Below are 25,773 nucleotides of genomic sequence, written 5' to 3'. Positions count from 1 at the left end.
TTGGCAAGGTGGTGGGGATGAGGGTGACACATCGATGGAGTTGGAGCTGGGATCCATATTCCTATTCCCCAATCCCTGTTCAGCTGCCTCTGATGGATTTCCCATAACCACGTGGGCCCTCACCCCCCTCGGTCACTTCCCTTGTAAATCAATACTGGGTCCATTACATCTTAGCTAGGATCAGTTTGATGAGTATGTGCCTATAGCCACCCCCTCCCTGCTATTTTCCAGGTACTTTACATACATACGCATTATCGCTTAACGTGCAGTTTAGCATAATGGTTAGAGCGTAGACTTTTCCTTTCCAATCCCAGCCCTACCACTCATCCGCTGTGCGGTTAACATCTCTAGGACTCAGTTTTCCCATTTGTGGAACGGCAATTTTAAAAAGTGCTTCTTTATAAGGTTGTTGTGAGGACTGAGTGCTTAGAAGAGTCCTGCAACATAGTCGATACCGCATAAGGGGAGAATTAGCGCGGCATAGGAAAGTATCAACTTGCCCGAGGTCACATAAATTTAATGAGGGGCAGAGGCAGGATTTGGAGCCAGGTCATTTTGTCTGCACCTACTTCCCACCCTGCGGCACTATCTGACTTTTGTCCCTGATTCCTTCAGAACCAGCCGCGCCCACCCTGCCGGGGTCCATCCAAAGATGAAACGGGCAGTCTCTCGTGCCAGACCTCCACTCCGGGAGCTCCCCCGGAACGCTTAGAGAAAACCAGGAATTGAGAAGTGCGCCCTCTCGCCGGCCCCAGGCGTGCGCTCAGGAGACGCCAGCCGACCGGCTCCTCCTCTGCCTCGGCCGGCAGGGCAGCCGGACGCGGTGGAAGCGCGCGAGGCTCCGTCTGCGAGCGCACCCGGAAGCCCGCGGTCGGAGCCTCGCCGGCGATGCCGGCGCACAGCGCGCACCGTGGGCTGCCTGCTGGGAATCCCTCCCCAGCTGGGGAGAAAGGCAGTTGTTTTCCCCCTGGCGGAACGCTCCACTTGAAACCGTTCCACCAGGGCTGTTCTCGCCTCCGACTCGGGGAAGAACTGTAATTAACACAGCAACAAACGCCCACGACGCTAACTGGCAAAGGGAGTGTAACACGAGCCGCTTCTCCAACCGAACTGGGCCAATTGCTTTCCCTTCTTGCCTCCCCATTTGGTCTGTTTTGGTTCCGCAGTCATCCAACTGTGGCGTTTCTTAAAACATGTCAGTGGCTGGTGTTTGTGTTTGGGGTTGAACAGTTTCACACACGTCGCTGGAGACGGTGCTCGGCCAGCTGCTGTGCTGGGTCTTCGCTTTCTGCGGCTCCGGGAGTGTCAGGTAGAAAAATGAAGAAGTGACTGGGGAAGGCGGGGGGCGGGTGGAGGTGAGGAAGGACGCCGGCCTCCTCCGGTTGCCTGCAGTTGGATCGGTAGCCACTTCTGGACGAGGACGGGTAAAACCGGTCTGCCGGGTTTCCAGGAGGAGCAGTTGGAGATGTCCCACGTGAGTCGCGTCGTCTGCCCGCGCGGCGGCGCTCACCGGGCGGCTGCGCTCCGACTCCGACTCGGAGAGTAGTGAGAGGCACGCCTTTCAGGTCCTTGCAAACAGCTGTCATAGGCCAGCCAGGCGCGACTACCGGCGGGCGAACTTGGGGTGCTGACCCGGCAGGGCGGGGGTGGCCTGGAGAGCGGCCATGGCTAGGGGAAGCGCTCTAGCTTCTTTAGGGTTGTAAGAGTCTGGTCCCTAATGCGGCCATTACATATAACCTTGCATCAGCCAAGTCTGATCCACACAGAAGCCCCGGCATCACGTGGGAGCTTGTTACCAGCACAATTTCAGGCCCTGCCCCAGGCCTATTGATTCACAATCTACTCTTTAACAAGATCCCTAGGTGATTGCTACGCACACGAAAGTTTGTGTAATGTGTATACTTTCCTCCAACGTCTTTTCATCTGCGTTCTGTACTGTCAACACGTTGCCTTCAAAATGTGCGGGAAAGGCACGGCTTTTGGAGAAATGTAACCCTACCCTCTGCTAAATGTCTGCACCTGTTTGATGCTTAGCAGCAATCTATCCACTAATTACCGCTAAGGAGTAATGAGTGGAGGGAGGGCAGAGCCTGCTCTACAGTCCAGCCCTGTTAAAGCTCAGAGATTCGGTGGGGAGCCAAAACCCAAATAAGAAGAACGAAGTAATTATATGAGATAATAATTCAAAGGGTCACACAAGGCAGAGTGACTCTCATATGAGCAGCTTAAACAGTATGTGCTACCTATTTAGTAAATTCCCTGTGCTAAATAGCTACCACCAATTTTGTACCTGTACGTTTTCTCTATATACAGATTCATATACAAACACGTGTGTGTGTGTGTGTGTGTGTGTGTGTGTGTATTAGAGACAGACAGTATGTATTCTAACGTGGTGCCTCACACATAGCAGGTGATCAATATTTATTGCATCAATAGACGGATCCTGTTACAACATATTCTCCTTGGAAGAGAAGAATTTTGTGTTTTAAACCAAACCAATGTGGATCTGTTCCAAAATAAAATATATTACCAATAACCAACAGTCCATTTAATATGTCTTTTATTTATTTATTTTTAAGTTTATTTTGAGAGAGAGAGAGAGAGAGAGAGAGAGGCAGAGTCAGAGAGAGAGAATCCCAAGGAGGATCCACACTCAGTGCAGAGCCATATGTGGGGCTTGAACTCACGAACGGTGACATCATGCATGACCTGAGTCAAAATCAAGAGTCAGGCACTTAACGGACTGAGTCACCCAGGCACCTCTAATATGTCTTTTAAAACATTAATTATACATGATACAGAGATATGTGGCTCCTATTTGGTAGGAGCCCAGAAAGGCCCAACATAGCTTCTTCAAGAATCCTACAAAGTCTTTTATGTCAGAATAACCCAACACGCCTCTCCATATCCATTCAAGCCTCCCAGACCACAGTACCCTCATAGATCAGAGACCAACTTTTTTCAGAGCCATTTCAGTCTTATGAGTTATTGATCTGTAAGCCAAACGTTTTCAAACGGAGACCTCGCTGAATGGCCTGTAATAGCTCCAGTTTATTTTGTCAGATACTCAAAGTTTCCTAACCAGGCACTTAATCATGTGCGTTTGCCTAGTGAGCACTGGTGAGAAGCAGGGGTGGGACACCCTTCATTTCTTGGTGGTTAGGAGCATCTTTACAATTTTTAAAATTCATTTTTTTCCCCCTCTGCAATGTTCTGTTGGCATTAGGCCACCAGGAGATGAGGGATGCTCCTTGGTACTCACTAGGCACAACTCATATGACTGGGTGCCTAATTAGGGAATTTTGAGTACTTGACGGAATAAATGGGAGCTCTCACAGACCGTTCAGTGGGATCTCAGAGTATAGGTAAAGAAGGGCAAGGGTGCTTCTGTCTAGTACAGTTAGGGCAGCGATTGGGAAAAAAAAATCTTTAAAATTTGCACCCCAACCAGATTAAGGTTTTCAATTTTACCAGTTACACTTTGATTCATGATGAGAGTTCAACAGAGCCCGTCTGGATATACTATCGAATACTGCTGAGTAAAGATGAATTGTCAAATGCTAATGAATGAACGAACATTCATTATGAAGCAGTTGACATCTACAGCGTCTCCATTCTGAAAGCTTTCTCTGCCTCCACCATTACGTTAAAACAAAACCAAAAATTCTTTGCAAAACTTTCAGGAGAGCTGAGCAACAAATATCTGAACTGAACAAGAGTAGTCCATTTTTTGTGGCAAGCCACATGGGTACCTGTCCACTACCGGTACAATTTACTTTAAAATATTGGGAATCTTGGGGTGCCTGCGTGGCTCATTTGGTTGAGCATCGAATCTTGGTTTCGACTCAGGTCATGATATTCTCGTTTCGTGAGTTCAAGCCCCGTGTCGGGCTCTGCCCTGGCAGCATGAAGTCTGCTTGGGATTCTCTTCCTCTCTCTGTCCCTCCCCTTCTCATGCTGTCTCTGTTTCTCTCAAAATAAATAAACTTAAAAAATAATAATAATAATAAAATAAAATGTTGGGAATCTTGATACTGAAAGAATTCAAAATGTGTTTCAAATGAGAACTCTGAAAACTGAGATTTGAAGAGATTGCCACAGGGAATATTGTTGGTAAACTTTACAAATAGCATTATTGGTTTGCAAAAGCCACCAACATACTGTCATGGTTCTGGTGGAGCTAGGCACTGTATTCAGGAAAAAAGAAAAGTAAAAAAAAAAAAAAAAGCTTTCACCATCAGCAATGTTGAGAACCATAAAATCAGTAATTAGATTTAGAGAAAAGCCAGTGGGTGTTAAAACCATAGTAATGCAATCAACTAATCCGGAGCTGGTTAGAATTCTGGCATTGCATGGGCACCAGTTGCTATCTTTTGCTGACACAAACCAAAGGAATGAAAAAACAAACAGAAATGACTATTGATAATAATAAAGAAGTCCACTGTTCCTCCTTACTGACTCTTATGATAATTATTTTTCAAATATGCCATCAAGAGGATTTTTTTTAAATTTTTTTTTCAATGTTTATTTATTTTTGGGACAGAGAGAGACAGAGCATGAACGGGGGAGGGTCACAGAGAGAGGGAGACACAGAATCGGAAACAGGCTCCAGGCTCTGAGCCATCAGCCCAGAGCCCGACGCGGGGCTCGAACTCACGGACCGCGAGATCGTGACCTGGCTGAAGTCGGACGCTCAACCGACTGCGCCACCCAGGCGCCCCATAGAATTTTTAATGCCATATTAACAAGAAATATTCTGTAGAAAATCTGTATACAAATTGTGTGTGAGATGTTCATTAAAGACCATGAGATTAATAACGGAGGTTTTTTTTTTTTTTTTTTTTTTTTAATCCCAAGCAGAATTTAGCCTTTGTAAACAGAAAAAGTAAAAAGATATCTTTAAAATTAAAAACATCTTTGGGGCACCTGGATGGCTCAGTCAGTTAAGTGTCCGACTCTTGATTTCAGCTCAGGTCATGATCTCATGGTTGGTGGGTTCGAGCCCCACATTGGGCTCTGCAGTGATGGCACTTTGGAGCCTGTTTGGGATTCTCTCCTTCTCTCTCTGCCCCTCCCCTGTTCATGTCCTGTCTCTCTCTCACTCTCTCTCTCTCTCTCTCTCTCTCTCTCTCTCTCTCTCAAAATAAATAAACATGAAAAAAAATTAAATTAGGGGCACCTGGGTGGCTCAGTAGGTTAGGTGACTCTTGGTCTCTGCTGGGGTCATGATCTTGCGGTTCGTGGGTTCAAGCCCCCACGTTGTACTCTGTGCTGACCGTGAGGAGCCTGCTTGGGATTCTCTATCTGTCTGTCTCTCTCTCTCTGCCCCTCTCCTGTTCACTCACTCTCTCAAATAAACTTTAAAAATTTTACATTAAAAACATCTAAATATTTCTTCCAGAGGTAAATATAAGGAATCAAATGCACATATTTACAGACTACAGTCCTATTAGATTATTGGACATTTGTCATTCCTCTTGGCCACCCAGTGTCTGAACTTCTTCCCAGTGTCTAAAGGACACCCCTCCCCAGGCCCATCTGCACTCCTCAGAGAGAGCCCCTTTTCCACCATAGAAGTTGGAAATGCCAGGCCCTGGATTTCTCAGGCTTCCTATGGCTCCATTCATTCCCCTCAGAGTTTAATTAAAAGAGGAAGGGCTGCCCACATTTACCGTGGAGATGGGTGTTAGTGGTGGCAATGGCAGCATGTGATTTTCAGAGGCAGCAATGACAGTTATGGTGACAGAAGCTGGTGGTACCAGTGTCAGGAATATAAACGGTACGAGCCATAGGATTTGGTTTCCAGAGGAAGCACTTCTCCAACATGATTTGGCCATCGTTCATGGCCTGTAGCTTCCCCACACAGTCTGTGAGCTGCCCGATATCCTTTTCTCCAGCTTCTGAAATCACGTGGGTTCTTTGACACAATTATCATTCACAATATATTGGAACACTGCAAAATGGCTTGGAGCAATTGTATCCATTAGAAAGAAGGGAAAATGAAATTTCATCAACTACCCTTCGGGGTGAGGATAGTCTAAAGGCAGTCCCTTTTGCCACCAAGAGAATTAAGAGAATAAAACAGGAGAATAAGCCTGTATGCCTACAAATTTAGGTATTGGAAAAGAGAAGGGACAATATTTTATTCTCATGCAAATCCTAATTCTCAGTAAGTTTTTTCAAGAGCAATTTTTTTCAAAATCTTCTTAATTTTTTCTTGTAATTAGTAAGAAAAAAAATGTTCAGAGAGATAGAGGGTTAGAGTATTAAAAATCCATCACTAAGTACAATATTTCAAGCAGAACGTGAAAGAGAGGCTTGGATGAGAACATCTAGGAAGCCATAAGTGACAGCCCAAAATAAGCAAAGGTCAGTCTAGTTGAATGACCTTGGACAAGACACTTTACAATGTGAGATGCATTTGATCTCTCAAAGAAAAATTATCAAAATTCCGTCTGGAGACAGTTAAAAACCAGCCAGACATGACACTTACTGTCTAACAAATTGTGGCACAAAATAATAGTTAACACAAAAATAGCAACAGGAGAAACACCTTTCATTAGGGGATCAAGGTTCAAGCAAACATTCCCTAATTAATCCTTTCAACTGCATCGGGAAGTCTGTATTTAGCATTTTCATAGATAACACTCAATGTTTTCAAAGTGTTTTACCAACAGTAATTAGTTGTTCTCATCAACCTTTTGAAGTAGGTCAATATCATCATCTCCATTTTAAAGAAAAACAAGGCACTGAATAAATATGTGCAGAGTATAGAGACTACTAGCATAATCCTTATGATGATCAGTTCCCATTTTTCTATCACTCCTTTAACATAGTGTAAAGACCTTTTAAAAAATTGCTTCATTTTAAAGCCCTTCAAAAACCCAGTGAAGTAGGCAGAATTGCCTCCATTCTGCAGATGAAAAAACTGAGGTTCAAACACCTATATACACACTCCTCACACCAGAGAGCTGGTTGCCTATTTATGTCTACACATAAGTCCTAACTCAACGATGGTCCCAGAGTCCAAGAGGACTGAAGTTGCCCAGACAGACAACCTTCAACTTCTAGGACAATTCCCATTCAAAGAGAAAGAAGCTCCCAAGCATCAGTGTAATACAGGATAATGGGTTTTACCAGATTTCTTCTTACCATGAACAATTTTGAGCTTCTTTTATTAATAGCAAATCTATGGAACACCAATCCCCTCAGACAACTACACGCACCATTTTGAACAGAAAAAATGACACTTGTTATATATGAAAAACAAAACTACTAGATTCCCTAACGGCTTTTGGAAAAGCAGTCTTGTTGAGAATAATATGAACTGATTCGTTGGTTTGTTTGTTTTTTTTTAAGTTTGTTTATTTTTGAGAGAGAGAGAGTGGGGGAGAGAGAGAGGTAGGGCCAGAGAGAGAGAAAGAGAGAATCCCAAGGAGGCTGCTCACTGTCAGAGAGGAGCCTGACGCAGAACTCAAACTCACAAACCGTGAGATCATAACCTGAGACAAAATCAAGAGCCGGGCACTCAACAGACTAAGCCACCCAGGTGTCCCTGAACTGATTGTCTTTAAGAAGATTAATCCAAAACTGGGCAATCAGATTTAAGAAACTAGTTTTGACCAAAACAGAATCAACTTGAAACCTATTTACAAAGGTTTTCATCATGTATGGTATTTCTTCACAGAAAATACAAAATTAACCATACCAGTATGCCTTTTTTTCATTCTCTGTAATTATACTGGGCTTAACATTTTCCTTTTATGAGAAGAAATGTCAGCTGTGTATTTTATTTGTAATTTAGTTGGACTGTTTGCTAAATGTTAGCAATTATAGCAAAATATGAATAATAAAAAAGAAAAAGTTGTCAGATCAGAATCTGACCTCCTTTTTTTCCCCACAGCATGAATTTTGACTATATCAAAGCAAAATAAATTGGAATTAGTAACATGCTATTTTCCATTCATCTAACTGACAATTAAGCTAAGTGAAGCAAATTTGGCCTTGAAGTATATAGAATTATTCCACATTAAACAAAAAAGAGCTAGAGCCAGTCAGTGTATCTTCGGTCACTACCCAGCAAATGATGTTTTGTTATTTTGGAAAAGCTACTTTAGGAAACTTAAGTTTTAATATACACTATTTTTTAAACCTGTCCTTTCATTATAAGCACATTATAGTAATTCTAGTTAAATGTTTATTTTCTTTAGCTCCATCTTACTGAATGCTTCATCTAAGGAAAGCACCAGTTGGAGAAGCCAAACCTGAGCTATGACAGAATTCTACAAATAGAAAATGACTTAGAAGTTTTCATTGGAGAAGTTCCAAAAGAAAGGACATGCCAAAACCCAACAAATCAACACTAGGAATTTCCCTTTAATACCTTCCATGAGTTCTTGTTATTTAGCTTCACTTAGGAGTTGAAACCAAAGGCCTTCCTTGATCCCCTGTTTAATGATTTCTTCTCCTAATTCAAGTACTCCAACTTTGAGCGGAGGTATAACTGGAAATTCCTCCCTTTGAGGGAGTTCTGAGAGCAATGCCACTCTGTCCTCATCAGAGTGCCTTCTGTGGATAGCTCAGTCTATTGAGCACCATTTGGGAACACTGGGAAAGAGCTTGGGAAGGGGCACACACCCCAGGAATGGTGAACAGTGGAAAGCAACAAGAGTGAGGGGCCGTGACAGAGCCAAAGGTAGCTGGATCTGTCCCTTTCCGCTGCATGCGTAGCCAGTTAATCCTACCCTTAACCTTGCTTTTCTTCTCATTAAAGTGTCTACACTCCATAGACCATCTTCATGTGGCAGTCTCCTTGTGTCCCTGTGCCTTCACCTTACAAGGACACCAGTCATACTGGATTAAGGGCCCACCCAACTCCAATATGACCTCATCTTAACTAATTACATCTGCAACGACCCTGTCTCCAAATAAGTTCACATTCTGAGCTACATCTCTCTTTTGGGAGGACACATTAAACTCATAATACCTCTTAAGGGAATGAGAGTGCAGAATAGGGTGGGGAACACGTTTGGCCAAGATATAGGTTCAGTTCGATTCCAGCCTCAGCATGATCCCTCAAGGATTTCTGCAGGCTGAATAGCATCATGAAGTTGTCCCCTATTGAACAAAGGGACTAACAGCCTTTTGTTCTTCCTGAATCATTCAGCTATTGGCTGCAGATAACCCCTGAAAGGAAGATGTATCATCCTTGGCATTTCTGCTCTGGGTTTCCGTTCACTCTAAGGCAGTAATTGACCCACTTTAATGTGCATGAGAAACACAGGTGGTTGGACCCCAATCCACCTTACTCAATAGCCCAGGGGTGGGACCTCAGAATTTGCATTTTTAGCAAATGATCAGATGATGCTGATGCTGCTGGCCCAGGGACCACACTTTGAGACCCACTGATGTAGGGCAGTTCTCAAAAAGAAACAGCTTTTTTTTTTTTTAATTTCAGTATAATGTACAGTGTTATATTAGTTTCAGTTGTATAATATAGTGATTCAGCAATTCTATACATTACTCAGTGCTCATCAAAACAAGGGTATGCTATTTTTACAGATTTTTTTTTTAAGTAATCTCTACACACAACATGAGCTCAAACTCACAACCTCGAGATCAAGAGTTACATGCTCCACCAACTGAGCCAGCCAGGTGCCCAAGACAAGTGTACTCTTAATCCCCTTCACTTATTTCACCCATCCCCCCTCCCCTCTGGTAACCATCAGTTTGTTAAGAGTGTGGGGGGTTTTTAAAAAGTTTGTTTGTTTTTCTATTTTTTCTTTGTTTGCTTTGTTTCTTAAATTCCACATATGAGTGAAATCATATGGTATTTGCCTTTCTCTGACTTATTGCACTTAGCATTATACCCTCTAAATCCATTCATGTTGTTGCAAATAGCAAGATTTCATTCTTTTTGTGGCTGAGTAATATTCTACTTTATATGTGTATACCACATCTTCTTCATTCATTCATCTATTGATGGACACTTGGGCTACTTCTATAATTTGGCTATTGTAAATAATGCTGCAATAAACAGGATGCATATATCTTTTTGAATTAGTATTTTTGTATTCTTTGGATAAATATCCAGTAGTGGAATTACTTGGTCACATGGTAATTCTATTTCTAATTTTTTGAGGAGCCTCCATACTGCTTCCACAGTGGCTGTGCCAGTTTACATTCCCACCAACGGTGCATGAGGGTCCCTTTTTCTCCACATCCTCACCAACACTTGTTGTTTCTTGTGTTTTTTATTTTAGCCATTCTGACAGGAGTGAGGTGTTATCTTATTGTGGTTTGGGTTTGCATTTCCCTGGTGATGCGTGATGTTGAGCAACTTTTCATGTGTCTGTCACCCATCTATATGCCTTCTTTGGAGAAATGTCCGTTTGTGTCTTCTTCCCATTTTTAATTGGATACTTGGGTTTTTTTGTTTGTTTGTTTTGAGTTATATAAGTTCTTTATGTATTTTGTATACTAACCCTTTATCAGATAAGTCAAATATCTTCTCCCATTCAGTAGGTTGCCAATTTGGGTTGTTGATTGTTTCCTTTGCTGTGCAGATGCTTTGTATTTTGGTGTAGTCCCAATAGGTTCTTTTTGCTTTTGTTTCCCTTGCCTTAGGAGACATGTCTAGAAAGATGTTGTGACAGAGAAGGAAGCCGCTCTGAGTGGTCAGTAGCCCCCACTTAGAGTAGCCAGCAAATGGGATGAGGGCACCGAGAGGAAGGGGAATCTGGGCAGGGCAGCAACAGTATAAGAACTGCACCATCCTTCTTCACAAGCCTAAAGTATATGGAGAAAGGAAAATAAACCCAAAAGGGATGCAGGAGAATCGGTGTCCTTAGGAGACAGTCAGAGTTTTGCTGTAGCAAAGAAAAGGAGAAACATCTCAGAAAGACAGACGATACCACCATAGACTGCCAAGTTGTCTAGATAACAAGCCAGAAAAAGAATTTCTCTATTTTTTAAACAATCAGTGAGACAAGTGGGGTGCACAGTAATGATGCGGGTGATCTTAAAGCTACAGAATCATTCGTTCTTGGATCTCCCCTGCGTGCTCTGTGACCGAATTGGCTGCCACCACCAATTCGCTCTTTTTTGCAATCTCTCTGAATCATTGGGTGGCCATCAACTATGCAGCAACACCACTCAGTCATTAAGGACACCTGAGGAATCCCATCAAGTGTGCTACAGTCTGGTTATTTAACCGGTAGAGTCAAAGCTTTATGGCAGCTTTGAGCCGTGGCTGAAGCATACATATGGCTCTTCTAGTAAGAGAGTTACCAAAGATTGTATAAAATTGCATCAATTTTACTGAACCCAAGAAAATGTTCTGTGGTTAAGAAGGGAAAAGAAATTATTTCAAATGCATCGTATGAAAGACAAATTAAAATAGACATTTTTTTAATGGACTAAAAATAAGTAAAGGGAGCACAGAATGTATCAGCTTTGATATCCACAGAGGTTGCTGGAAAAAGGATTTGGGAATAAAGTGTATATTAATTTAGCAGCATCAGACTGAATTATGAAAATAGAGGCTTGGCAAATAGCAGAATATCTTCAAGTTAATAGCAAAGAAAGGAAAAGTTTTCTAAGGATATCTTTTTATTTCAAGCTGAACGGAAAGTAGTTGGGAAAGTCTGCATGAAACAAGAGAGGAGCTTCCTTGTGGAGTAGCATATTCATAAAGGATCCACAGTTTCTGAAATCGAGACCAACTTTATTAGGCACCTCCCCAAAGAAATCTTATGGGACAAAAAGTTGGGATATTCAAATGTCTTTGATTTTGTATTGGAAGGTTATTTAAATATACATATAAATATATGAAAAATCCATTTTATTTTATTATTTTTATTTTAGTTTGAGAGAGAGGAGGGGCAGAGGTAGAGAGAGAGAGAGAGAGAGAGAGAGAGAGAGAATCCTAAGGAGGCTACACTCCCAGCACAGAGCCCGATGCAGGGCTCAGTCACACGACCCTGGGATCTTGACCTGAGCCCAAATCAAGAGATAGACACTCAACTGACTGAGCCACCAGGCGCCCCCGAAAAATTCATTTTAGTGAAATTATTAGCCTTTGTGCACCTCAGCTTGTGGCTTTAAATGAGTTCATATAAGCAATTAGAAAAGCATCTTGCATGTGCTGAGTTACCAGTTAGTTATTGTTATTTATCTTAAACAAATCAAACTTGGGGGGAAAAAAAGGACAATTTAAATCACATGAGCAATTTTGTCCATTGTTCCATTCAAAGAGCATGTGCCTTGACTGAGAGTGAGATGGGAGATACAAATCTGCTATCTTGGTTGCCAGGTACTTTTGTGAGGAGTCTAATATTTAAAGATAAATATTCTTGCCAGAACATAGCCCCTAAACACAAGCCAACTCCTTCATCTGCCATCTCATGTGAAGAAACAACACTCCATTCCAGCACTTGCTGGGGACAAAACTTGCTATATTGTTCTCCAATGTGGTGTGTTCTTAAGTGATTTTCAGGGGTCAATGATTTATCTGTATATGACTTTTGCCTTAAATTCTGGTATCTAAGATGTCACTCCACCATATGTCCTTTGCTGCTGGAACAAATTGCCACAAAGTTAGTGGCTTAAAACAACAGAAATTTATTCTCTCACAGTTCTTGAAGCCAGAAGTCCAAAACCAGTCTCCCTGGCCAAGATGTCAGCAGGCCCACACTCCCCCCCAGTGGCTCTAAGGGAGAATCCAGTACTTTCCTCCCAGTTTCTGGCAGCTGCCCACATTCCTTGGCTTGTAACTGCATCAGTACAATCTCTGCTTCCGTGGCCACACGGCCTTCTCCTCTTCTGTTGTATCAAATCTCCCCCACCTTCCTTTTATAAGAATATTTGCAGTTGCATTTAAGCCCTCCCCCTTGATGATCCAGGTTATTCTCTCCCATCTCAAGACCTTTAAGTTAATTCCATCTGCAAATGTCTTTTGCCATATAAAGTAACACTCAAGGATTTCCAGAATTAGAATATGAACATACTTGGGGACCATCACTCAACCTACCAAAATACTCATTCCCACTAAAACTTTCTGTGTCTCTGCGTGTGTCTGTGAGAGACAGACAGAGACAGAGAGAGAAAGAATGAGTGAAATGAGAGAGAGATATCATGAGTGAAACCAAAACTGTGGTTTGATTTGATTGGACTACCACAGGGCCAACCCAGCTACGTTCACAGGTACAAACTGATCTCCAGAGAAATTGGTTGCTGCTCAACAGGCTTTATAATCTGCTTTGAACACACCAGGTGGATCTTCAATTACAATATTTCCCAAGCTTTAGCTTAACAAAGCAAGTTCTAGCTCCCCATCCTCTCCATGTGTTGTTTTCAGTAAATACACATTTGGTCTTATGTGAATAGAGAAGATTTCTCAAGCCCTGTTTCAGGATCCATATATCCTATCCCGTTTGTCTGATTCCACCACCCTCACACCACCCTTGCTGGTTTTTCAGATGCTTTAAAGAACAATCAGTTTTGCTGACACATAAAATCCAATTTTATAAATTCTCTAATGAGATTTAACCCAGCCAGTAGAAGCCAGAAACTGCCTTTCATCAGAAGGCAAGGATTGCATGCCTTTATGCATATTGTCAAATTTTTTTGAAAAAGAAAATGGAAAGATGGAAAAGTGACTCCCATGCGTATAATAATCAACCCATTTTTTTTTTTACTCTTCTCTAAATTAAAAGGAACTGATGTTTAAGAATTGGTGCTAAATAAATAAAATAATAATAATAATAACACTATTGGAGAATTATATCCAGAATTTATGCATGGAAAAGACCAGAAGACGCTAACGTTTCCCTATTAATAAAGGCAATTATACCAGTTGAAGAAAGTTCAAGAGAATACAGGTTATGTGCCCCAATTTCTTTTACTGGGATGAACAATAATGTGAGAGACTGCAGATCTTGTGAAACTTCTGATTAGTATTCATTTAAATTCAGAATTTGTTGTTTTGGAAGCAGCTAGATCAAGGTCAAGATTGCATGAAGAAACTAAGTGGAAGAAAAGAAATGGTTGAATCCGGGTAGCTCCAGTTATTCCTAAGGAACCCACCACAATAACCATAATAGTCAATATAAACAGAAAACAAAGCTTCAAAAATATAAATTAATCATGAATTTATCTAAACTGCTTATACACTTGGGAATTTAACTATACTCCCTCCACCAACAGCCCTAACCTCCCTACCTTGAGATATATTAATATTAAACACCTCTCACCCAGAAAGGCTCACTCCTTTTTTTGTCTCCATTGGCCAAAACCTACTTATAATTCTAACCCTGCTTCTTGTTTAAAATCTTCCTAAGTCATCCAGCTTATTTTGATTCATACATACACGCACACACACACACACACACACACACACACACCATTGTACTTGATAGAATTCTATCAGTTGTTTTTGTATGTGGCACACACTCCTTTGTATTGTTTAATTACAAGGATCACTAATTAGGCGATGAAAAAAAGGAAATAACTTTTTGCCACCATGTCAGAGTTGAGATCCCACTCCTAGGCCAGTTGCTTGAGAGCAGCTTTTTTCGGAAACTGCTGTAAGGAGGGCTTGGATAGAGTAAGTGCTGGATCCCTGGCTGAAACTTGAATCTATTGAAACCTTGACAGGACGTATGGGAGCTGGAAAACTGCCATTTCAAAGCATCTAGCAGTTTGGTGTTATGCAAGAAGCAAAGAGTTGCACACACTTTTCTTTGTTCTGGAAAAAAACTACCTCTATGGTATATTTACGAATGTAAAGACCACAGTCTAAAAAAAAAAAAAAAAAAAGATGTTTGAGACTGGCTCCAAGCGGTTAGGGGCTAAAGCTACAGTGGATGATAATATCTGTGTGGTCAGCAGTTACAGTTCAGTAGAATGATGTTCCATTGAGAGAATGTTTCCTTTCCAAGTGTGCATTTGAAACAGATCTGTTGCTGGAAAACTGTGGTTCCCTGTCATGGGAGTGTGAGTGTGTGTCCGGAAGATGCTGTCAAGGGCTCAGAAACTGAGTGTTAGAAGCGAAAGCAGCTCTTTGCATGAGAGAAGTTCTGAGACTTGATCTGGATCAAGCTGCTTTGAAGCCTAGGTCTCTTTAGTATCATTAGCACTGATCTAGTCCTCTAAAGAAAGATGGCTTTGGGGAGACAGTATCCCTGGAAAATGCTGCTGGGTAACTACACAACAGAAACCCACACCGCCCCCCCCCCATTCTTCTCTGCCAACAGAACCTTGATCTAATTTGGAGTATCCATGAGTGGAGCCCAAGGAAATGAATCCTAATTGACTATGCCAGTTATATTTATCCTGTTCCCCTTCATCAGGTGATTGCCTTCTCAGACTGCCTTGAAGGTAGGGCATTTCCTGAGACCTAGTTCTGACCAATGAGATGTAACAGGAAATCTGGGTGTGTGTGGTTGGAGATGGGGGGATGACATCTGCTGCTTCTGGAAAACGTTTTCTGGTTTGAATAAAAGAAAAGAAAGCTCCTGCTGGACACCGTGACATCTAAAATTGTGAAGGTCCCCTTGTAGCCACTAGGTGACTTGTACAAGGACAGAACCAACATGCTGAGGATGGCACAGAGAGAGGCAAAGAGCCTGAGCTACAAACATCCGTTGAGCCAGTTTCAAACCTAGACCTGCTTTCCTCCAGGCTTTCTGTTCTGTGAGAAAATTAAATGTCTGTATTACTAAAGATATGGTGGGTTAAGATAAAGGAGAGTATTCTGTTACTTGCAGCCAAACGTATCTTAAATAATAGAACACTTCAGTTTTGTCACTGAAAATATCAGCAGCAGAGGCCATGCTGGGACGATTTGGCTAGCAGACCAAAGTGAAAGAATTTGAGTGAATTTTTCCTGAACAAATATGAGACAGTTTTCTAGGGACTCTCAGAGCATGGCCAAGTTCTTATGCAGATAGTTGGGGCTCAAAGTCATCATCACAGTCCGGACCTAATAGAAATATGATTTTAATTGGACTCCCATCCCGGTGAGTTACAGAGGGCAGACACACACATCCTTATCTTCCACCATGATTAGCTGATCAGACCCGAGTTATACTGTGCTGTGCACGGTACAAACCTACAATGAGATATGGAGCTGGCACCAGACTGTAAACCAGCTTATTGCTTCCTCCATCGAGAAGTCTTGCCACCAAAAAAATAAAGTAAGTAAACTGAACTAAACAGTCTGTTCAAATGATGTAGTTCCTTTACATTTGGTGGCAGGCTCCTTATCTCCTTATCTCTTGCTAATTGGTAACAGTTTGCAGACCCATAGCTGGTTCACACACCACACAGGCTAATGAGCTAGAGGTCAGACACCTGGGTAGCCCACATATGACAATTTACAAGGAAATTGACAAGGAATCCCATGATGCTACTCTGAAACCTACTCCAATGATCACAGTGGACAACTTCTCTACATCTAAGTGCATTGCCTACCAAATTATAGTTCCTTTGAAATCCTCTTGGATACTCAATAAATGCATTTGTAGGCATCATTGCCCACTTTAAGTAAAAAGTAAGTATCTCTCTGTTTAATTATCTCATTTGAAATTTGCTCACAAATGAGAAGGTGGCAACTGTGTAGCTAAGCAGATGGTTGGAAGTAAATAAATTCATGTTCCCTGTGATTTCCAATTAGATCTTTCACCTATATAGCACAATTCTCTTTTCCATATATATATCTATATACACTAAATTCTGGAATATATACAGTATTTATTTAGTATATATAAATATTTAGTGTATATAGATATATACATACTAAATATATGGAATTATACACACACACACACACACACACACACATGCACATACACACCAAATATCTATGGTATCATTTAGGAATTGCATTCAGCTATGGGAGATAGAAACTTGAAGGGGAAAAAGTGGCTAAATAAGTTAAATGTTTTGTTTTTCTCACCTACAAGAACCTGGAGTTAGGTGGCACTAGGTTGGTACAATGGCCTTATGATGCCATCAGGTCTCTTGTCTTTCCACTTGGCAGTCCTTGGCTGTTGCTTCATGGTCCCAGGTTGGCTACTACACTGTCAGATTTATATTTCCATTCCAGGCAGGAAGAAAGGAAAGGGCAAAGAGCAAAAGACACATGGGAGCTAATTCTGACCTATTCTAAAAAGTTCTAGCAAATGGTCAACCAAGGAATTTCTGCTGGTATGTCTCCTTGGCTAGAATGCTGAGTCATGGCCACCCATGTTTGCAAAAAAACTGAAAAACAAAACAAAAAAAGGTTTTTGTTTACCTTTTATATTAGTTTGCTAGGGGTGCCATAACAAAGCACCCACAGAGTAGTTATTATTTTCTCATAATTCTGGAGACTAGATATCCAAGAACAACCTGTCAGTAGGATTGGTTTCTTGTGAGGTTTCTCTCCTTGGTTTGTAGATGGCTGCCTTCTCTGTGTTTTCACATTGTCTTTTCTCTGTGTGTAATCTGTATCTTTGTATTTATGTATTCGTGTACTTATTAAATTTTTTTAAATGTTTATTTTTGAGAGAGAGAGAGAGAGAGAGAGAGAGAGAGAGAGAGACAGAGCACAAGCGGGGGAGGGCAGAGAGAGAGAGGGAGACACAGAATCCCAAGCAGGCTCCAGGCTCTGAGCTGTCAGCACAGAGCCCAACGTGGGGCTCAAACCCACAAACCATGAGATCATGATATGAGCCAAAGTTGGACACTTAACCAACTGAGCCACCCTCACACTCCATGTGTTATCTATATTTAAGTTTAGGGGCACCTGGGTGGCTCAGTCCATTGAGAATCTGACTTTTGGTTTGGGCTCAGGTCATGATGTCATGGTTCATGAGTTCAAGCCCACATCAGGTTCTGTGCTGCCAATGCAGAGCCTGTTTGGGATTCTCTCTCTCTCCATCTATGTCTGTGCTTCACTCTCTCTTTCTCTCTCAAAATAAACTTAAAAAAGAAAATGTATAATTCCTCTTCTTATTAGGATGTCAGTCTATATTGGATTAGGACTCATACTAGTAACCTCATCTAACCTAATTACTTTTTTAATTATCCTACCTCCAAATACACTTACACTGTGTGGTACTGGGGGTTATGACTTCAATATATGAATCTTAAAAAGACACAGTTCAGTTCACAACACCCTTCCAAACGTAATCAGGGTTCTATTTGTAAGAAGGGGGAAATTGATATAGGATAGACACTGCAAAGCCCACCAATCCTACTATATTGATTGATTTTCTTTTTTTTAAAGTTTATTTATTTATTTTGAGAAAGAGAGAGAGATGAGGGAGGGGCAGAAACAGAGGGAGAAAGAATCCCAAGCGGGCTCCATGCTTAGTGCAGAGCCTAATGCGGGCCTTGATGCCATGCACGGTGAGATCATGACCTAAGCCGAAACTGAGTCAGGCCTAACTGACCTGAGCCACCCAGGCACCCCTGCTTGATTTTCTTTAAACAAACAAACAAGCAAAAATGCTTGAAAATTGCCCCAAATTCCGTTTAGATAGTTATAAATATGATGCATGGTGAGGTGTACCTACCTGTAACAAAACACCTGTTTGTTTATTTAAGACATTTTATCTGTCTTATAAGAAAAGACTTTCCCCAATTGCCATGAGCTAGCATTCAGAATGCTCTGGAAGGCACCAACAGGTGTCCATTATGTTGAATAGCAATTACCACAAATAAAGGAGAATTTGCTTCCTTGCGGATCACTATTCGTATGTTTGCTGAGGCCTTTATAATTCACTTTATGATTAAGTTGGGCAATTTATGATTAGCTGTTTCTTCCTAACCTTTTAGTATCAGAAGACTTTTATCTTTCCTGATCATTAAGTGGAATAAGTAAAAATCCTTGATTTTGTTGGTGATATTTTCCTTTCATTTTTGTTAGATTGTCCATCATATTAGTTAAATGACCATGAAAAGAAACTACCTGAAATGTTGCTACGTAGGTCTGTCCTTCAAAGTCTTAGGGAAATGCTACATCTGATAGGAAGTTTGAGAAATTATTTGTTAGGCAAAATTCTTTGATGTCTTACTCTGATATTTTTTCATAAATTTAACAGTTGTGTTGAAATACAATTCTACCTATCAAAAGATTCATGCTTTTAAGTTATAAACTCAGTGATTTTTAATATAATCAGAGAGTTGTGCAACCATCACCACTATCTAATTCCAGAAAATTTTTATCACCCCGAAAGGAAGCTCCATTCCCATTAGTAACCCCCCACCCAACCCCCACCCATTGCCCTTCTTCAGCCTTGGCAACCACTAATCTACTTTCTGTCTGTATAGATGTGCCTATTCTCGATATTTCATATAAATGAAATCATACAATATGTGGTCTTTTGTGTCTGGGTTCTTTCACTTAACATAATGTTTTCAAGTTTCACCCATATTATCATATATATCAGTATTGTGTTCCGGTTGTGGTTGTTGTTGTTGTTTTGCTTTTGTTTGTGTGTGTGTGTGTGTGTGTGTGTGTGTGTGTGGTTTTTGTGTGTGTTTGTTTTTAATGGCAATAGCTTTTATCTAATCTCCCTGGCTCTTCCTCCTCCACTCTATTCTCTACAATACAATGGAGGTGGCATTTCTCAAATACATCTCTTTTTTCCCTCTTCTATCAGTTTCTTTTTTTTTTTTTTCCTTTTTAGTTCTCCTGGAAATTATCCACTGAAGGATAAATACATCATCTAGTTGTGCCTGTCAAATGAAGAAAGAAGATACTCTTTGAGTATTACAATCCTCAGCTTTTAATGAGGGAGGAATTCATTTATGCAAACATGCACACAGTAAATGCGTGCCGCTTCTATTTGTGAGCACATCTGGCTCAGAAATAGAAGAATCTAGTAGTCAGAACCACCTGCAAATCCCACAAACACAAAAAAGACAAACCACACCAATTCTCTTTACATCTGGTCTAACTGAACTTGAAAAAGGATGCCTGTTATCATATTGTGTATTCTCATTCCAGAATATCTCTCTTTCATTCAATTCATAGGGGACTCTGTGGGTGGGAGTTGAGAGCGTGGATGTCAGCATTGATTAACCCACCGCTGTATATTTTATAGTGAGAAAAAGATGAAGAGCAGCTTGGGTGAGAAGTAAATACATGTGGAATATCTGTATATGTAAATGAAAATAAAGGGGTTTAAAAGAATATATAGCAAGTGATTAATAGGACTGGAATGCCTTAGTAAGGCATACACATGTGGCAGATAAATTTAGGGACCTGCTCCTTCGGAGAAGTTTCTGGAAGTCCAATAGATGGAACATCTCAGAATATCTTCTCAAAAAACTGAAAGAGGTGCCACACTTTGCACCCCTTCCCACCAAGAAAAAGGCACAGTGCTTGATGGATTTCCTGGGATTTAGAAACAGCATATAACACATTTCAGTGCATGGTTCCACCCCATTCACTAAGTGACCCTTAACGCAACCTGTTCTACATGGAACAGAGAGAAACAAAAAGTTCTTCAGCTGGCCTAGGCTAACATGTGTCCCTTACAACAATATATTCAACGAAGTTTGAAATGTCAGTGGCAGATCTGAGGAGCTGCATTCAAAGCATCACTGTCCAGTCTCCTAGGGTTTCCTAAGAAAGCCATGCTCTCCTTAAAAATAACTATTTTCCTTCTGATGGGATGCCTGGATGGCTTAGTCTATTAAGCATCCAACTCTTTTTTTTTTAATCTATTTTTTTTCCAACGTTTTTTATTTATTTTTGGGACAGAGAGAGACAGAGCATGAACGGGGGAGGGGCAGAGAGAGAGGGAGACACAGAATCGGAAACAGGCTCCAGGCTCCGAGCCATCAGCCCAGAGCCTGACGCAGGGCTCGAACTCACGGACCGCGAGATCGTGACCTGGCTGAAGTCGGACGCTTAACCGACTGCGCCACCCAGGCGCCCCTAAGCATCCAACTCTTGATTTCTGCTTAGGTCATGATCTCACAGTTCGTGGGATCAAGCCCCGTGTAGGGCTCCATGCTAACAGTGCAGAGTCTGCTTGGGATTCTCTCTCTCTCTCTCTGCCCCTCCCCAACTCTCTCTCTTTCTCTTTCTCTCTCTCTCTCTCTCTCTCTCTTTGACACACACTCTCTCTCTCTCTCTCTCTCTCTCTCTCTCAAAATAAGTGAATAAAAACTGGGGCACCCGGGTGGTGGCTCAGTCGGTTGAGCATTCGACTTTGGCTCAGACCATGATCTCATGGTTCATGGGTTCCAGCCCCGTACTGGGCTCTGTGTTGACAGCTTGCTGAGAGCCCAGAGCCTGCTTCAGATTCTGTGTCTCCTTCTCTCTCTGCCCCTCCCCCAACTCTCACTTTGTCTCTCTCTCTCTCTCTGTCTCCCAAAAATAAATAAATGTTAAAAAAATTAAAAACAAAATAAGAATAAAAACTTAAAAAAACTATTTTCCTTTTGAGAAACAGTTTTTGGCTTGCTACTGTGCCCTAGTAGAGACTTAATATCTACCTGTATTAGTTTCGGCTGTAACAAATTACTGCAAACTTGGCTGTAATAGGCTAAATAAGGACCAACCAAAGATATCAAGTCCTAATTCTGGAACCCATAAAGGTTCTTATAGGGGCAAAAGGGTCTTTGCAGATGTGATTAAGTTCAATGTGACATGTGTGATTATGTGACAATCACACGTAAGAGAGAGATAGAGGGCAGTTTGAGGACAGAAAAGGAAAAGACACACAGAGAGAAGACAACGTGAGGACAAAGACAGAGATTGGAGGGATGTGGCCACAAATTTAAGGAATGCCAGAAGCCACCAGAAGCTAGAAGAAACAAGGAAGGAATTCTGCCCTAGAACCTTCAGAGGGAGTGCAGCGCCCCCTCCCCTGCCCCCCCAATACCTTGATTGTAACCCTCTGATACTGATTCGAGACTTCTGGCCCCCAGAATTGTGAAAGAATATATTCCTGCTGTTTTAAGCCACAAGGTTTGTGGTAATTTGTTATAGCAGCTACGGGAAACTAATATAGTGCCTAAAACAATGTAAATTTATTCTCTTTACAGTCCTGGAGGTCAGAAGTCTCAAATCAGTTTCACTGAACTGAAGTCAAGGCTTTGTTAGGACTTGTTCCTGCCAGGAGCTCTGAAGAGAGAATCTATTTCCTTGAATTTTTTGCTTCTAGTGACTGTGGCCCTTGACTTCTGGCCCCTTCCTCCTCCTTCTCAGGGCATCACTCCAATCTCTGCTTCCATCCTCACATCCCCCTTTCCCCTGACTCTGCCTCAGATTCCGCTTACATTCTTCTTATAGGGAATGTGATTACATTGGATCCACTCAGACAATCTTGGGTAATCATCTCAAGATTCTAACCACATATGCAAAGTTGCTTTTGCCATATAAAGCAACATTCATGGGTTCTGGAGATTAGGATGTGGATGTACTGGGGAGCCATTATTTAGCTTACCACACTATGGAACCATTGGATTTTAAGTGACTATGCAACCTGATCTTCCCGTCATGCACTGAGGTGTTATCTGATCCAGTAAACACTAAAGCTGTGTGCAACTATACTCCATCCTCAAGGAAAAAGATTAGGCTCAAGCAGGTTCTAAAGACGTTAGAATTTGTCAGGGCACCTGGGTGGCTCAGTCAGTTAAGCGTCCAACTTTGGCTCAGGTCATGATCTAATGGTTCATGGGTTGGAGCCCCGTGTCGGGCTCTGTGCTGACAGCTCTGAGCCTACAGCCTGCTTTGAATTCTGTGTCTCCCTTTATCTCTGCCCCTCCCCTGCTCATGCTCTGTCTCTCCCCTCTCAAAAATAAACATTAAATAAATAAATAAATAAATAAATAAATAAAGACATTAACATTTTTCACAAACATGTAGCTTACATCCTTAGTATTCCTACTCCTGATGCACTGCCCTATCCCCTTCTTCTCATCCATTGCCTAGGGAATAAGAAAAATTAAAGAAGGGTTTTCAGGTCATTCTGCGTAACATGTTGGCATCTTCCGTAAATGGATTGCCTCAGCATTACAGGGCTACTCACATTGGCTATATGAAGGACAATAAGGCAGACACATTCGGTGACAAGAACTTTAAGCAGTGTATGTGTTTATCCTCTGTTTGGAAATATACACACCCAGAAATATAGACCAGTATCAATCCATGTGTAAGGGCTACCAATTTGGGTATACAGTGAGGATCTTGAAAGGAACAAGAATGAAAATTGGTGATAAGGAAGTCTACAGAAGAAGTATATGATTGTGGGGCAGACTCTTATTTTCCACAGATGACCATACCAGTATATCTCATCCCACATGCACTCCTTATAACATGACACTGACATTCTCTCACTGAGAGATGAGATCTGTGATCCCTCTCCTTGAGACTGGCAGGTCTATGACTATGGCAGAAGCAATATCATGTGACTTATAAGGCTGTCATAAAAAGCAATACAGCTTCTTTTACTCTTCTTGGGATGTTTACCTTTGGAACCCAGTAACCATGCTGTGAGTAAACTGAGCACCCACATGGAAAAGCCGCATGTAGATGTTTCAGTCCAATCCCAGCCAAAGACCTAGCCAATCTCAGCATCAACTTCCAGATATGTGAGTGACCAAACCTTTAGAATAATCCAGCCTCGGTCTTCAAGTCAGTCCTAGTGACACTAAGTAGAGCAGAGATGTATTATCCCTGCAAGATTTGCCTAAATAGATTCAGAAGCAAAATAGATGTTTTCTTCAGCCATTAAGTTTGGGATGATTTGTTAAACAGCAATAGATAACAAACAGATAATCTCTCAGAATTGGCCTAAAGTGTGAAACTATTTGTGCCCTTGTGAATGCTAATCAGAAGTCAACCACTGCTGATGAAGCACTTAAAAACCTGGAGGACAGGTAGAACTGTTCATGGATGTTAGTCAGACTCTTTCCCCAGTCACCCAGTACTTGCTCAATAGGCACCCATGATAGGAGGGATGGACTTTCCCTCACCAAGGCTGATCTGGCTACTTCCACTGCAGAGCAACTTAATCGGCCAACCACAAAAACCAGCAATGAGCCCATGATACAGTCCCATAAACTAGTACCTAGTGACAGGTTGACCACAATGGAAACCTTCCATCATAGGGAAGCAGAGATGGTCCTAATGGAATAGAAATGTATTCTGGATATGTATTATCTTTCCTATTTGTCCTATTTCTGCCAGTACTACTATTCACAGACTTACTAAATGCCTTATTCACTCAATTACTGACCAAAGAGCTAAATGTACAGAAAAAAAAAATGGTATGGGATGAATCGATGCCTATGGCAAACAACGATCTTACCATGTATCCCCACACGCAGAAGCAATCAGTCTTGTAAAACAGTAGAACAACTTATTGAAGTAGACACTGACGATGTCACCTGGGAAATAATACTGTGTTAGGTTGGAATGCTTTCCTACAGGATGTGATACAGGCTCCAGTCAAAAAATCAATAAGGGACCAACATGTAATAATAGGGGCAGATTTATGCTCTCATCTGTCACATCGACAACGGAAGGAGAAAGTATTTGAAAAAAACAGTTTTGAAGACACTAGACATCAGGCAATGAAGAATAGTGATCCCTGAGGAACAAGAAACAAATGATGTGAACCCTGCAATTACCTTCACTTACTGGCTTGAGAGAGTTTCTAGGCTGTAGTGCAGGGAGGAAAAACCCAGGTGGAACTAGATGGACTTCCTGAGTTAAGGAGAATGAACTGAAAGTCTAGAGAGACCAAAATGACAGAATTCACATGACAATACCAAAGAAGAGAGAGCTGTGCATATACAGGACCTCAGAGATACACAAAGGTTATTCCTTCAGTATTCAGGAGAATAATGATCATCCTGTGTGCGTGAGGAAAATTATCTTAGGCACAGGAAAGAATTAGGGAAGAAAAAAAAAACAGTGCCTGGCATCCAAACTGGGTCTGGAGTGGTGCCTACCAATTAGATTGGAAAACCTCATCATCCACAGGACATTGGGTAGACTACTTGGAAGGTTTTTGCCTCAGTAGTGAGAAATAATTAGCCTAGACTAAGCATGGCTTAAATCCTAAAAGCAAGACTCAAAAGAATCAAAATGTGTTCAAGTAACTTACCTGCGTTGAAGAACAAAGCTCAAGAATATTTATAGAAATACAAAAATATCCAACACCCAAGGTGTGCCTTCCTGCACTACAGAAGCTAGAAAGCTATAAACAACATTCCTGAGATGTATTTCCATGAGACTTGAAAGGCAGAAGTAAAGCAGAGACATTTTTTTTCCCCTGAAGCTTTGGTTGATTCTAAAGATACACACACTGGTTTTATTCTGGAGCCACATCCCCATATCCAGGTAGGAGCTTTGTGGGTATTGCAGCAGTGGCAATAGTAGCAGAGGCTTCCTGATTCATTTGGGAGAGCCCATTGAAATCAGCAGTTTCAGGGGGGAGTTTCTCGATTTTTCACTTTCTTAATAGCCTCAGAGGTGGCAGCTCCTCTTATAGGTGAAAATAGCGGTGTGATTCTGCAAATATGGCTGAAATACCATTTCTCCAGTCCTTCCAGCTCCTTATTATACCTCTTTTAGATTAAAACAGCTGGAATTAATTGCATCTTGAAAATAAATCCTAGTATAGGAATTTGTATTCGTTATCTGTTGCTGTGTAACAAATCCCCTCCTCCCCAATTTAGTGGCTTAAAATAACAAATATTAATTGTCTCATAGTTTCTGTGGGCCAGGAATTCAGAGAAGATTTACTTGGTGCTTCTCGCTCA

At 41.5% G+C, this 25,773-nt stretch overlaps 1 long non-coding RNA gene across 1 annotated transcript in view; it reads left to right on the top strand.

Annotated features, from left to right (window-relative positions):
- Nucleotides 1-869: 869 nt before the first annotated feature.
- LOC123380241 overlaps nucleotides 870-25,773 on the top strand; it is a 41,881-nt gene continuing 16,977 nt past the window's right edge. The window contains exon 1 of the long non-coding RNA XR_006585783.1: nucleotides 870-1,474. This is a non-coding gene — a long non-coding RNA (uncharacterized LOC123380241). The remainder of the gene's footprint in view (nucleotides 1,475-25,773) is intronic.

The sequence above is a fragment of the Felis catus genome, chromosome A1, assembly GCF_018350175.1.
Source record: "Felis catus isolate Fca126 chromosome A1, F.catus_Fca126_mat1.0, whole genome shotgun sequence".
NCBI lineage: Eukaryota > Metazoa > Chordata > Mammalia > Carnivora > Felidae > Felis > Felis catus.
Note: the sequence above shows the minus strand (reverse complement) of the source record. Positions and strands in the feature narration are given on the sequence as shown.